Raw genomic sequence first — 12,986 nt, 5'->3', positions numbered from 1 at the left:
TTTCTGTAAAAAAAGAAATAAAGAAGAGATAATAGTCAATTCATTATTTGTGATAGGTGTGGTCTATAGCATTACAGCAAACACTGAATTAACAAATAGTGAACCATTGTTCCAAAGGGAAATACAGGATTAGGTTCCTTTGAGAATCTGGTCACAACATTTTCATCAACCAATCAAAATGACTTTTTTATGTGTGTTTCAGTTAAAATACACCTTATTTAATGTACGTTGTTGATGCACTAACATTGGACTCATAGGCGACAGCACTTTATCTCATGCCTAAGCAGAGTTTATCAAACATACTTATTTTCTGTGTAAGGTATAGCACACCTTTGTTGTGCTTAAGATCACTAGATACTACTTCAGCTCCATTCTGGGCTCATTTTAAGCAGTGAAATCAACAAAACAAAAAGCTCCAAAAGTATGAAACATGTGGCAATAAAAAGATCTGAAATGGATACTTGGTTATAATATAAGGGTTAAAACAAAAAGGCAGAGCATCATCATGTTAGACCTCAGCTAGAAAAATGCACATTGGCCAACTCAAAATTTCTACCACTTTGTGCGTGTCCACAGCTGGCTATGATGGTGCTGTGCGTTTTAGTTTCAATATTACAAATAAATTTTAACACGTAGGTGAATTCAGATATATAAAATCTGTGAATCATGAAGATTAACTGTTATCTATTTTTCAGGGATATGGTGAGGCTCAGAAATATATAATGGTCCATAAATAATATTTATTTATTACTTGGCACATAGTAGGTACTACATAATGCCGTTATTGCTAGTATTTTAATTACCAACATAGAAGAAAAACATGGGCCTTGTCCTCAAGCTGCTTATAATATCATTGAAGAAAAAAAATAACTTGAATGAGGCTATACTGGAGTGATATAAGTATAGCATGTTCCACTTCTATGAATTTTCGAAAGAGGTCTGAACAACAGCACTAAGTAAAGAAGTCATGGGAGAGTTAGGACTTAAGATAGAATTTGGAGAAGCAAATTAGGTACAGACACACTCAATAATTAAACTATGCAGACAAAAGTATAGAAATAGTATAAGAATGGCAAGTCCATTAGAAAAGCCTTCCTGTCTTTATGATCTGCATTTTCCACCACGCATCCTACTTTGGAAAATATTTTGGAATATAGGATGCATGGTGGAAAATGCAGATCATAAAGGCAGGAAAGTTGAGGCCACATAAAAGAGTTTGAACTTGATTCACTATAAACAGATTTACTAAATATAAAGATTATTTTTAGAAAGATGGTCTGAAAGGGTAAATAACATGGATTGGTGAGTAGAGGAAGAGTAGGGAAGGAGGGAGAATAAGCCCACGGAGGTGCTATGGCAATGGCCTAGATATGAGAAAAGAAGAGAGCATGTCTTAGTGACAATGGATCAGAAAAGAGGAAAGAAACATCTTCATGGAAGGAAGAAAAGGCCCTTGAAACAGTTTAGATTTGGAGGATGAAGAAAGAAAATATTGGAAAAAATACACATAGAAATGTCCACAGGCCCTCACAGTGTACTGTGTTCCTGAAACTCATCTGAATGCAAGGACCAGTCTCTACCCAGGCATGTTCCTACCCATTGACCACACTTCTGTGGACCTAATAGAAGATCAGTGTTTTCCGAATGTTTTTGACTGTGACTTACTGTTCATTACATTAACATGCAATTGAAAAGTAGAGTTTTCCAGAATAATATTTACCTCACTCTGTGTAATAATACACTCTGGTATTCTCCATTATTTTCTATTTTATTAAGAAAAATTAATCATGACCTTGAAACAGGTCATTACTCAACATTGGAAAGCTACTTTTTTATCTGATACATCCCCTATGTTTAAGAAATTTGTTTCTCAATAGCTGAGACTAAATAGGAAGCACTAACCTTAGTTTTCTGATTTCTAAGTTCAGACTATATTCTAAACAAATGATTCAGAGGTAGGTGATCAAAGAATTAAGTTGAAAGCAAAAGTAGTAATTTCAACAAAACATCTTTTATCTTTTTTTTTTTTTTTTTTTTTTTTTTGATGGAGTTTTGCTCTGTCGCCAGCCTGGAGTACAGTACCATCTGGGCTCACTGCAAACTCCGCCTCCCTGGTTCAAGCTATTCTCCTGCCTCAGCCTTTTGAATAGCTGGGACTACAGGCGCATACCACCACACCTGGCTAATTTTTGTATTTTCAGTAGAGATGGGGTTTCACTATGTTGGCCACGATGGTCTAGATCTCCTGACCTCATGATCCACCCACCTTGGCCTCCCAAAGTGCTATAGGCGTGAGCCACTGTGCCCCGCCAAATCTTTTATCTTAAAACACTTGATGAGCAAGCAGATATGTTGCACCATGGATTACTCCCATGCTGATTATCAATAGATTAAGTCACTTGGTGAAGACCTTGGAGTATGATTTCTCCATTGGTTTTAATGCCAGACACTATTGGCTTTTTTATATTAAAAATTGGGTTGATAAATGTGGAAGCAACTATTAATATGATAATATAATACCCTCATATAATGATAGGCCTCATCTGTAGAGGTAGTATAATTTTGTTGACTAAATAAGATCTGGGGAGGCTTTTCTGATTTGGAATTACAGTACAACTCTAGCCTTCAAGACACATCCTGATACCTTGAGATCCTCTGCTCAAAAGGCATTGTGTAACCAGAAAGGCTAATAATTTTCTCAAACATGAGTAAGGGAGATAGGGAATGGAAGCAGAGGAGTAGGGTGTGATGACTAAGAGTACTTGCTCTGAGCTTCAAGATGTGGCTTTAACACTTGTTAGCACTGTGATCCAAGACAAGTTATTCAACCACTCTATGCCTCAATTTTCTATTCAACAATATGGGATAATAGTACCTACCTTATAGGATTCATGTGAGGGTCAAACTTTATATGTCAAGTACTTACTCAGTACCTGACACCTGGTAGGTCTCAAGAAATGTGGCTATTATTATCATCCAATAAGACAAAAATGGAACAAAAATTTACAGTCCTTAGAGCACAGGTAGCTACTGCCAATGCAGATATGTAATTGGTATTTCTCCTGCCAAGAAAGAAAGGTTGAATGTTTCTCATGGAACCACCTAAGGGAGTGTGGGCACTGCTTTTTTTTTCGCTTATTATGGAAGAAAAGGGCAAGGAATGTATCAGGGAAAATGAAAACCAAAAAGCAGCACTCATCTTTAAGGTCAGCACTGAAGGGCCATTTTGTAGTTTGAGAGCAAGGGGATGAGAAAAATTGCTTCAATCAATAGCCAGGATGCCTGGCTCAGTAGAAAATAAGCCAGGTACAGGACAGTAGCTCCCAGCCAACAATCACTCCAAGCTCCAAGTTATCTAAACGGCTGCTGTTTTCAATGCTTAACAGCCTGAGAAGATTTCCTATTGTTTCTCTGTGGTATAGAGAGCCTAACATAACTAGCATCACTTTCTAGAGAATATTTAAACCCCGCCCTTATTGTAAACATGAAAATAAGAAATTTAATGGCAAATAACTTTCTTAAGTGGGTGAAATATGAAGCAACAGATCTTGCTTCACAACCCAACATGGTTAAATCCTACCATGAATGAATCTAGAAGATAGCTGGTAACTCAGGGGAACTAACAAGCTCAATAGAAGAGCCCAGAGTATGCACCACAACCACGTAGGAAGAGGAGAAGAGGTAAAGTAGTTTTAAGAACGTATGAAGTGCAATGTATCATCTGGTAAATGCCATGTGCAGTAAATAAGTTAGTTTGGTCGAGTTTTTAAAAAATGCAATAAAACATGAGACTGCTAGCTTTACCCTTTCCGAAGCTCCTATTATTTTCTTCAGAGTCAAGAAAATATTGAGATTTGCATTAGTAAAAGTTAAGATGGTTTGATATTGTGATTCCATTTATTACCAAATATTCTTCTCTTTTAAAAAGTTTTTATTGAAGAATGTTTCGGTTCATTAGGGCTACCATAACAAATACCACAAACTGAGTGACTTAAACAACAAACATTTATTTTCTCACAGTCCTGGAGGCTAGATCTCCAAGATCGAGGTCTCGGAAGGTTTGGTTTCTCATGAGGCCTCTCTCTTTGGCTTGTAGATAGCTGCCTTCTCTCTCTGTCTTTTTCACATGGTCTTTTTCTGTACACACTTGCATCCTTGGTGTCTCTCTGTGTGTTCTAATCTCCTCTTCTTTTTTTTTCTTTTTTTTAATAATACTTTAAGTTTTAGGGTACATGTGCACAACGTGCAGGTTTGTTACATATGTGTACATGTGCCATGTTGGTGTGCTGCACCCATTAACTAGTCATTTACATTAGATATTTCTCCTAATGCTATCCCTCCTCCCTCCCCCCACCCCACGACAGGCCCTGATGTGTGATATTCCCCACCCTGTGTCCAAGTGTTCTCATTGCTCAGTTCCCACCTATGAGTGAGAACATGCGGTGTTAAGGACACCGGTCAGATTAGATTAGGGCCCACCCTGATTCACTCTTTCTAACTTAATTTCCTTTTTAACAGCCCTGTGTGCAAAGACAATCACATCTGAGCTACTGGGTACTAGGACTTTAACATGACGATTTTGGGGTTGGGGGGTGCTGAGATACAGTGAGCCTATAACAAGGAATCTTGAAGGACGATGAGAATTTTCTTTTATTGAAGGGATCTGTATCAGTCATCTTTCTTCAGGGCTGGACCTGCTGTGACTACTGCCTGCACTCTTGTAAGGGTCTAAACTTGTGATGTGTGCAGGCTTCTCTCACATGGTGGCCCTTAAGTGTATCAGCCAGGCCTACCAAACTTGAGGGATCACTCGTTACCTTGTTGCTCACTTAAGAAGCATCTCTTGTCTGAATATGATGATGATTTTGTCACACTGAGTTATGATGTTTTTATAACATTGGCTGTTCTCCCAGGCTGTTTCTGGGGAAAAAGTCATATTTAATGATATTAGTATCACTATTTTTACCTTTCATTTTTAAAAGAGGACGGTAGGCAATACTGAGCTCATGCCCCAAAGCACTAAAGATTGAATGGCTTATTCTTTCCACTTAGCTTCATCCCATCTAGTATACCTCACAGCAGAATTACTCTGTTACCTCTTATTGGAGTCCTTGATCCTAAAGGTCACTCAGAGATACTGAGAGCATTGTATAAAAAATTCCCCATTTGAGCTATTCTGAGACTCAACAGGTTAAACTCTCTTACATCATGACAAAGCAATGAGATTAGTGTGAAAGACAGTGATTCCTGGAACAATGTTCTTATGCAGTTTTCAAAATGAGTCAGAGCTATAAGAAGTCTTTTTTTTAAATGTGTTCTTAAAGACTTTTTTCACATGGTCTTTTGTGACCATGTGACTATTACATGCATGCGCCACCATTCCCGGCTGACCTAGTGACTATTAGGAGATATTAGTTTCAGTTATCTGTTCTCACATTCCTTTTGGTCTGGCAGTTTGCAGTGGGAGAGCAGGGACAGTCCAACCCTGCCATCAGAAGCCCTTTGAACACCACTGTCAGGTCAGGCCATCTGGCCTGCTGCAGATCCCCCTATTGACCTTGATATCCTTGTCCTTCAGCTGTCCCTCTATCGTTTGACTTCCAGTTTTCCAGTGGCTCAGATTTTTGACTCTAGATTATATTCTTCTTATGTCTTGGTTTCTGAAACCTGCTAGATGGCATTCTGTATTATAATATTCTGCCTTTCTGAATCCTTGTTAGTTTTCAGTTGCCAATGCTCAATTGATGTGCTGCTTGGATAAACGTTCTGGATAAAAGGTCTAAACCATGGTATTGGGCCTCTTGGTCTTGCTTGATTAGGAGTTATTTTGCCTATTCATCTATTACCAAAAAAGTACCTAGAGCACTCTTTAGAGATTACTATTTTTTTTTTAAACAGCAAACTCAAGATGATTTCCATAATAATGTTGTTCTTACTTAATTTCATTTCAGTATACTTTCTTGAATAGAATAGGATACTATGAGGTAGAGTTGAAGCCATAACACAGGGAACCTGTGATCCCTACTTTGATCTATAATATGGATGTATTCATGGTTTTATGTATCACGCATGCAAATGTTATCAGCCAAGTGCATCGGGAAAAAAAAAACAAGATCTACTATTAGGTTGATGCAAAAGTAATTGCAGTTTTTAATGGAAAAAAAAACCCTGCATTTACTTTTGCACCAACCTATACACTGTATTTTGAACACTCTTTGGATTTTTACCTAGTTAAAAGAATGGTCTGTCTCCTCTGGATTAATCTCAGCAGTGGAGAGTCTTTTTTTTTTTTGATGGAGTCTCGCTCTGTCACCCAGGCTGGAGTGCAGTGGCATGATCTTGGCTCACTGCAGCCTCTGCTTCCCGGGTTCAAGCTATTCTCCTGCCTCAGCCTCCTAAGTAGCTGGGATTATAGGTGAGCACCACCATGCCTGGGTATTTTTTTTTTTATTATTTTTAGTAGAGACAGAGTTTCACCATGTTGGCCAGGCTGGTCTTGAACTCCTGACCTCAGGTGATCCAACCACCTAGGCCTCCCAAAGTGCTGGGATTTAAAATTTATATTGTTCTGTTACCTGTATTTCCTGCTTTCTTACTTTTTCATCTTTTTTTATTTATTTCTCTTCTTATTAATTTACCTTCAATGTTTTAACCATGACTTCATCCTACTCAGCTCTAGTCATGATAATCTTAAATTTTTTTTTGTCTGAAAAGCCTCCAGTTTAATTATTCACAAATTTTTACCTCTTGAGCTGTAGGCTTGTAGTTAAACCTGCAACTGGGTCTCTTTTCTTAGCTATGTTGTAGATCCCTCATACTCAACTTGAACAATACAAAGGTCACTTTCTTTTCTCAACACTGCTGCTTCTTATGTGATAGCATGGCTAACTCATCATTCTCAGCTACCTGAGCTAAGAACGAAAGCCTGACCTTTGATTCTGTGCTTCTCCTCCCATGCAATCTGTCGTCGTGTCGTTTCTCTAAACCATGCTGCCATCATCTTTGGCCTCAATAATTAAGACAAACTGCATTCTAACCTTTCTGTTTTTACTCTTACTCTCCTATACTTTATTTTCCACTCAGTGGCCAAAACATGAGTTGATTTTTAATACAACTCATGTAATGGAACCACTGTGGGATCAATGCCTCACTTTACCTGACCCCTGTGTATCATTTTCATCCTCTATTAGTATTTTCATCCCTTCACCTCACCCAGCCCCCTCTTCAACTCCAGTTATGTTATCTTTCTCTCTGTTTCTCAAACTTATTCAGACTCATTTACCCAGGGAAGTTGAACATTCTCTTCTCTTTTTTTCTGGAACTCTCTTCCTCAGGTCTTCATGTGACCTTCTTAGAAAGTTCTTTCCTGATGACTATCTAATTTAAAGTAATCTCTCTCTCTCTCTCACACACACACACACACACACACACACACCCTGCTGACCTATTCAGTCTATTCCTATAACCTATTCTGTTTTTGTGTCACTGTCTCAGTCCATTTGTGATGCTATAACAAAATACCTGAGACTGGGTAATTGGTAATGAATAAAAATATATTTCCCACAGTTCTGGAGGCTGGAAAATCCAACATCAAGGCACTGGTGGCAGGTTCAGTTGTCTAGTGATAGCTGCTCTCTGCTTTCAAGCTGGTGCCTTGTTGCTGCATCCTCTAAGAGGTGAGGAACCCTGCATCCTAACATAGTGGAAAACGGAAGGATATGTTAGCCAAACACTGCAGGAAGTTTCTTTTATAAGGGCGGTAATTCCATTCACAGGAGAGGAGCCCTCATGGCATAATTACCTTTTAAAGGCCCCAACTCTTAATAACATTACATTGGCAACAGCTGAATTTCGGAGGCATCATATTCAAACTGTTGCAATCACTGTCTGAAATCATCCTTTTAAATGTATTTGCTTACTTTTTCTTCCTTTACCCACTAAAGCATAAATTCAACGAGGGAAGTAACCCTCATATGTCTTGTTCACTGTCATATTCGCAGCACTTAGAACAGAACAGCCAAATATAGAGAAGGCATTCAATAACTGCTACTTGAATAAGGAAATACATTTCTGCTTAAGTATTTAGTATACCTTTCCTCGCTTTTTCATTTGCACATCCACCGTTCTCCTTTAGGCCTTAATAATCAATATTTTGGGCTATTGATAATGATTTCTAGTGATGTCCTTTCTTCATTCTTTTTTCTTGCCAAAGCCCCCTGACTTTACTGTCTGGCTGATATTTTTATAACTTTATGCCATTCCTTTGCTGAACAAAGCAGCACTGTACTACCAAATGCATCTTGCCAGGAGCAGGGTAAGGGTAGTGATGCATAGGGAAGGTTCCCTGTGTTTGGCATAGGATGAACTGGGTTTATGAAGTTCGTGGGTTTATGGAAGAGGAGGCCCATTCCTTGCTTGTTGCTGTATGTGAGTTTAAGGACCAGGGTTGAATATCTACAGCTGCTTCCTGTAGTCCTACGACTTCTCAAAAGTATATATTCGTGCTCAAGGATGATGTTGAGTCTTCAAATGCTGTTGAAAATAAGAAGAGTTAGATCCCATATTTACTCAAGATAACTAGTTTTCTTATCTGTAAAAATAAGTGTCATCTCTTATTCCCTGGACATAAGGAGAGCCCTGGTAACATTAAAAGCATCACTGGAAGAGGAGGGTGTTGAATCAAAAAAGAGGCAGCAAATTAGATATAAACTATTTATTGTTTTCGATAAAAAAAAATCCATGAATGCTTAGCCCATTTCCTTACACACAGTGGGCATGTAATTCATCAGTTTTAAATAGCTGAGTATTTACATGCTGCTGTGACTGATGTTGTGCACTGGGGGCACAAGAGTGACCAAAATAGAAATAACTCAATTATGAACTAGTAGAGGAAAAAGCCCTAAACCAATCATCATACAAATAAATCGTAACTTTAAAATCCTATATACTTCCAAAAAAGGTCACACAGTACCACGAGAAAAAGAAAATATCAGACTCTGTATAAGTGGGGAGGGGGGAGTGATGATCTCATAAGGCCTTTTTGAGGAAATTGCATATAAATCTGGACATAACAGATAATAAAAGGTTATCCGAGTAAAGAACAGAAAGAATAGCAGTCCAAGAAAGCAAACAGTATGTAAACAGGTCTACAGGCAGGACAGAAAAGAGTGTGGGATGCATGAAGAAGCCTAATGAACTTGGAGTACAAATAGAGTATGGGGCAGGATAGCATAAGATAAAGTTGGAGAGACAGGAAGTGGCTGGATCACACATGGCCTTGCAGCCATCAACTAGTTGATCTCTAGGTTGCGAATCAATGATCTATCCTATGTTATGCATCCTTATCCTAATGGTTTGTCCCTGTTTCCTTGCTTGCTGTTAAGCCTTTCTAATAGTTCATCCTATATTTCTAGTCAGAGTCACTGTCATTCTTTCAAACCTTCAGATCTACCTTACTAAATCTGACTCTTAGGGCTTGTCTTTGTCCCTTGATGTCCAACAATTTTGCTACTGGTTAAGATGGAGGAGAGCACATTTCCTGTGGCTGAAATTGCTAGCCTAATCTACAACTCTATTTCCATGGAAATAGGAATTCAGCAAAAGCAAAATGCTAAGACATATTTTAGTATATTTATAAAAATTTGTATATAATCCGTAAGAAATCTGCCAAGTGGATGCCAATCAGAAGTAAAAACAGAATTTTTTATTGCTTTCCATAAAATAAAGTGTCCTTTTTGTCTCATATAGCCAAATCTAGGGCCTCTACTTTGAATGCCACAGAAGGATTTATGCTTCCTTTTAAAGCATACATTTATTGCCCTGATTTTTGTAATACTTCCGGCAAAGAAAGAATGATCATGCCTCTTTGACCTTTGTGTACCACAACCATTCACCATAATGCCTCACACAGTAGGTATCTAATACTAACTACCCTGAAACCCCCTCCCACCAGAGCACATTCTTAGAAAGAAGAGACTTCTGCTGAACAAATTATGTTCCCCAGAGTTAGTGGTGAATCAGTTCTGTTCTGTACATATTGCTGAGAGAGGAAGAGACATTAAAGAGGATAGAGGAGAATGCTACTGGTTGTGAAAGTCTGTATCAGAAATATAGGTGCATATTTGCCATAATGCAGCAATGAATAAAATTCATGTGGCCAGTCATAAAAAATATATAACATAAAGGGAATAAAATCATAAAGTTGCCATATATCAAGCACTTGCCATGCATCAGATACTGTGTTAAGAATTAACTCCAAGCTTCACAGTAGCTCTGCTAGGTAGCTATTATTACTCCTGTATTACAGATTCAAGAAATAAAGCATAGGTGGGCAACATCTGCCCACAACCATACAGTTAATAATTGATGAGGAAAATGTTAAACTGGGTCTGCCTCATTCAAACTCCAAACAGCTCAGATTCTGCCAAGGACACTCAGTTTTTCAAATCAGTCTAGGTCATGGAGATCAGGGCTGACTGAAAAAAAAAAAAAAAAAAAATCAAAAAACAAAAAAAAGCAAAAAAATGAGACAAAAACTTACTGTAAGGTGTTGACCATTTTATTTTAGGGATTGACATAAGTGACCTAATCCATAAATCATCAAAAGAGAGCGATTATCACCATTAATGGAGTTTTAAAAGAACACTGGCAAGTAGTGACTCTGCTACCACAGAAGCAGCTTCATACTTTGAAAAATTCAGTCATGCGGCCTGAAATGTCATGAGTCTCCTCTTCAAAGTGCTGTTCTGTTAGGTTTGGTTCTGTTTATCAGTCTGATAGTTTAGTAAATGTCAAAGTGAATATATATTCAGTATGTATTAGTATGTGTGTATATACATATATATAATGTGTGTGTGTGTGTGTGTGTGTGTGTATTCTATATGTGTGAGATAAGTTAGAGCAAGGCCAGCTGAAAGAAATGGGGCTAAATCTTTTTAGGAACACTGAGGTGCAAAATGTGGTACATGTACACTATGGAATATTACGCAGCCATTAAAAAGAATGAAATCATGCCCTGTGCAGCAACATGGATGCAGCTGGAGGCCATTATCCTAAGCAAATTAATGCAGGAACAGAAAACCAAATACTGTATGTTCACATTTATAAGTGGGAGCTAAATATTGGGTACTCATGCACATAAAAATGGCAAAAATAGACACTGTGGACTAATAGAGTGGGGCGGGAAGGGGCTATAAACCTAACTACTGGATACTGTGCTTAGTACCTAGGTGATGGAATCATTCATACTCCAAACCTTGGCATCACGCAATAAACCCAGGTAACACACCTGCACATGTATCCCCTGAATCTAAAATTAAAGTTGGAAAAATAAAGAAAAAAGAAAGAGAAGCTGAGGTGTACTGACTTTGCAACTTAAATTTTGTTTTAAATTTAGGACTTCATTAAATATCTGCTATGAGCAAGTCATTATATGCAATGAGGATACACTGATGAACTAGAAAGACTTAGTCTCCCCATCAATGCTGCCCCACTGCTTGAGACATTCAGACTTAGCTCACTGTGCCCCTACATGGATTTCATTAGTCAGGGTGCTACTACTGATTATTCCAAAGTCTAATCAATAGAACAAATAACTTTATTCTGTACTGCCTTCCCACTCTGATTTAGTAAAGCCACATTTGTTGGCCTTAAATAATAGTACAAAATGCTTGAAGAATAGTACAAAATGCTATGTTTGGTTGGTTCAACATATATTTTAATAATTTGTGTTTTCTATGTGTACCCTTTGGTGTTTTAAAAAAAAGAACTGAACTCTGAATTTATTGTCTTCATCAAGGAATTTTGTGTATGCAATGGCCTTCATGTACAGCAAGGAGTCACCGACCCACTGTCAGCAAAACACGCTTTGTGAAATGTTTTTTTTGGAAATGGAGATGCAGTTGCACAAATTGCTTCCTGTTCTCTTGGTGTCTCTTGTTAGCAGCAGCATGCATTTTGTATGAAAGCAGGCAGGGGTTAGAATGCAGACCAAGGTCATGGACCTCAGCACAGCTAACTGGCATGTACAGAGATAAAACCTGCAACTTTTGCCTCATTAGCACCATGTCCCCTACTGAGTTAACCAGCCATAGGCAATTGGAGAACTCTGAAGGTTAATTCTTTCTGACCATAGGCAGAGTTACAGCTCAATGGACTAAGCCCTTCAAATGTTAACACTTCAAGCAGGAAATTTTAAGTGGAAAAAAAATGGCTGGTAGTATAAAAAGCTTAAATGAATTGAAAAACGGGTCTAAAACAGACTTGCAGGTTTTTTAAGAGTTGCATAAAATATTCTGTAACTTTTATAGAGGTTATGACTCAAACCGTGTTTCAACCATGTGATTGCCAGAAATTATTAAAATAAATAGCACAAATAGGGCAATTAAATATAGATACTGACAGCTTCAAACCACAAGAGAAGAGGAAATGAAGCAGCTTTGTTTTTTCATTTAATAACACCCAGGTGAGTTTCTTTGAAATTAGTGCAAATGCCTGTTTTGAGAAGCTGGATAGGGAGGAAGACTGGTGAGACTAACAGGTTATGATTATTTCTGCCCTCAAGGGAGTCCTGGTCCAAGTTAATGTATCAGTATGAAGCAGTGCTACTCTTAACCTACACACAGACAGTCAGAAAAGATGGGTTCTGAGGACACAGCCAAGCCACCACTGCCTATCCAGCTTAACATAAACGCCATGACTTCCCTTTGCACTTCTCAAGTCTCCTGTGACCCACAAGTCACAGCTCACCTTCAAAGGCACACTGGTTGTTCTCTACTGGTTCCTGTGTCTTGATGGCACAGTGTAATGTGAAAGGACAGAAAAATCTCTCTCTGGTAAAAATCCTTCATGTGTGAAATGAGCACTTGCAAAACAGAACTGAACAGAGCCCTGCTCTCATGCCAGTGTGTCCATGGTGAATGGAATATGAACATCAAAATGACCTTCCTACATGGAAAGGGAAAAATAAAAAACCACTGGGTAATGCT

The 12,986-nt window shown here is 38.2% G+C and overlaps 1 protein-coding gene across 2 annotated transcripts in view; it reads left to right on the top strand.

Moving 5' to 3' along the window:
• ADGRB3 (adhesion G protein-coupled receptor B3) overlaps positions 1-12,986 on the top strand; it is a 756,020-nt gene that overhangs the window by 369,403 nt on the left and 373,631 nt on the right. The gene's annotated exons all lie outside the window — the stretch shown is intronic.

The sequence above is a fragment of the Hylobates moloch genome, unplaced genomic scaffold (assembly GCF_009828535.3).
Source record: "Hylobates moloch isolate HMO894 unplaced genomic scaffold, HMol_V3 SCAFFOLD_2, whole genome shotgun sequence".
Classification (NCBI taxonomy): domain Eukaryota; kingdom Metazoa; phylum Chordata; class Mammalia; order Primates; family Hylobatidae; genus Hylobates; species Hylobates moloch.
Note: the sequence above shows the minus strand (reverse complement) of the source record. Positions and strands in the feature narration are given on the sequence as shown.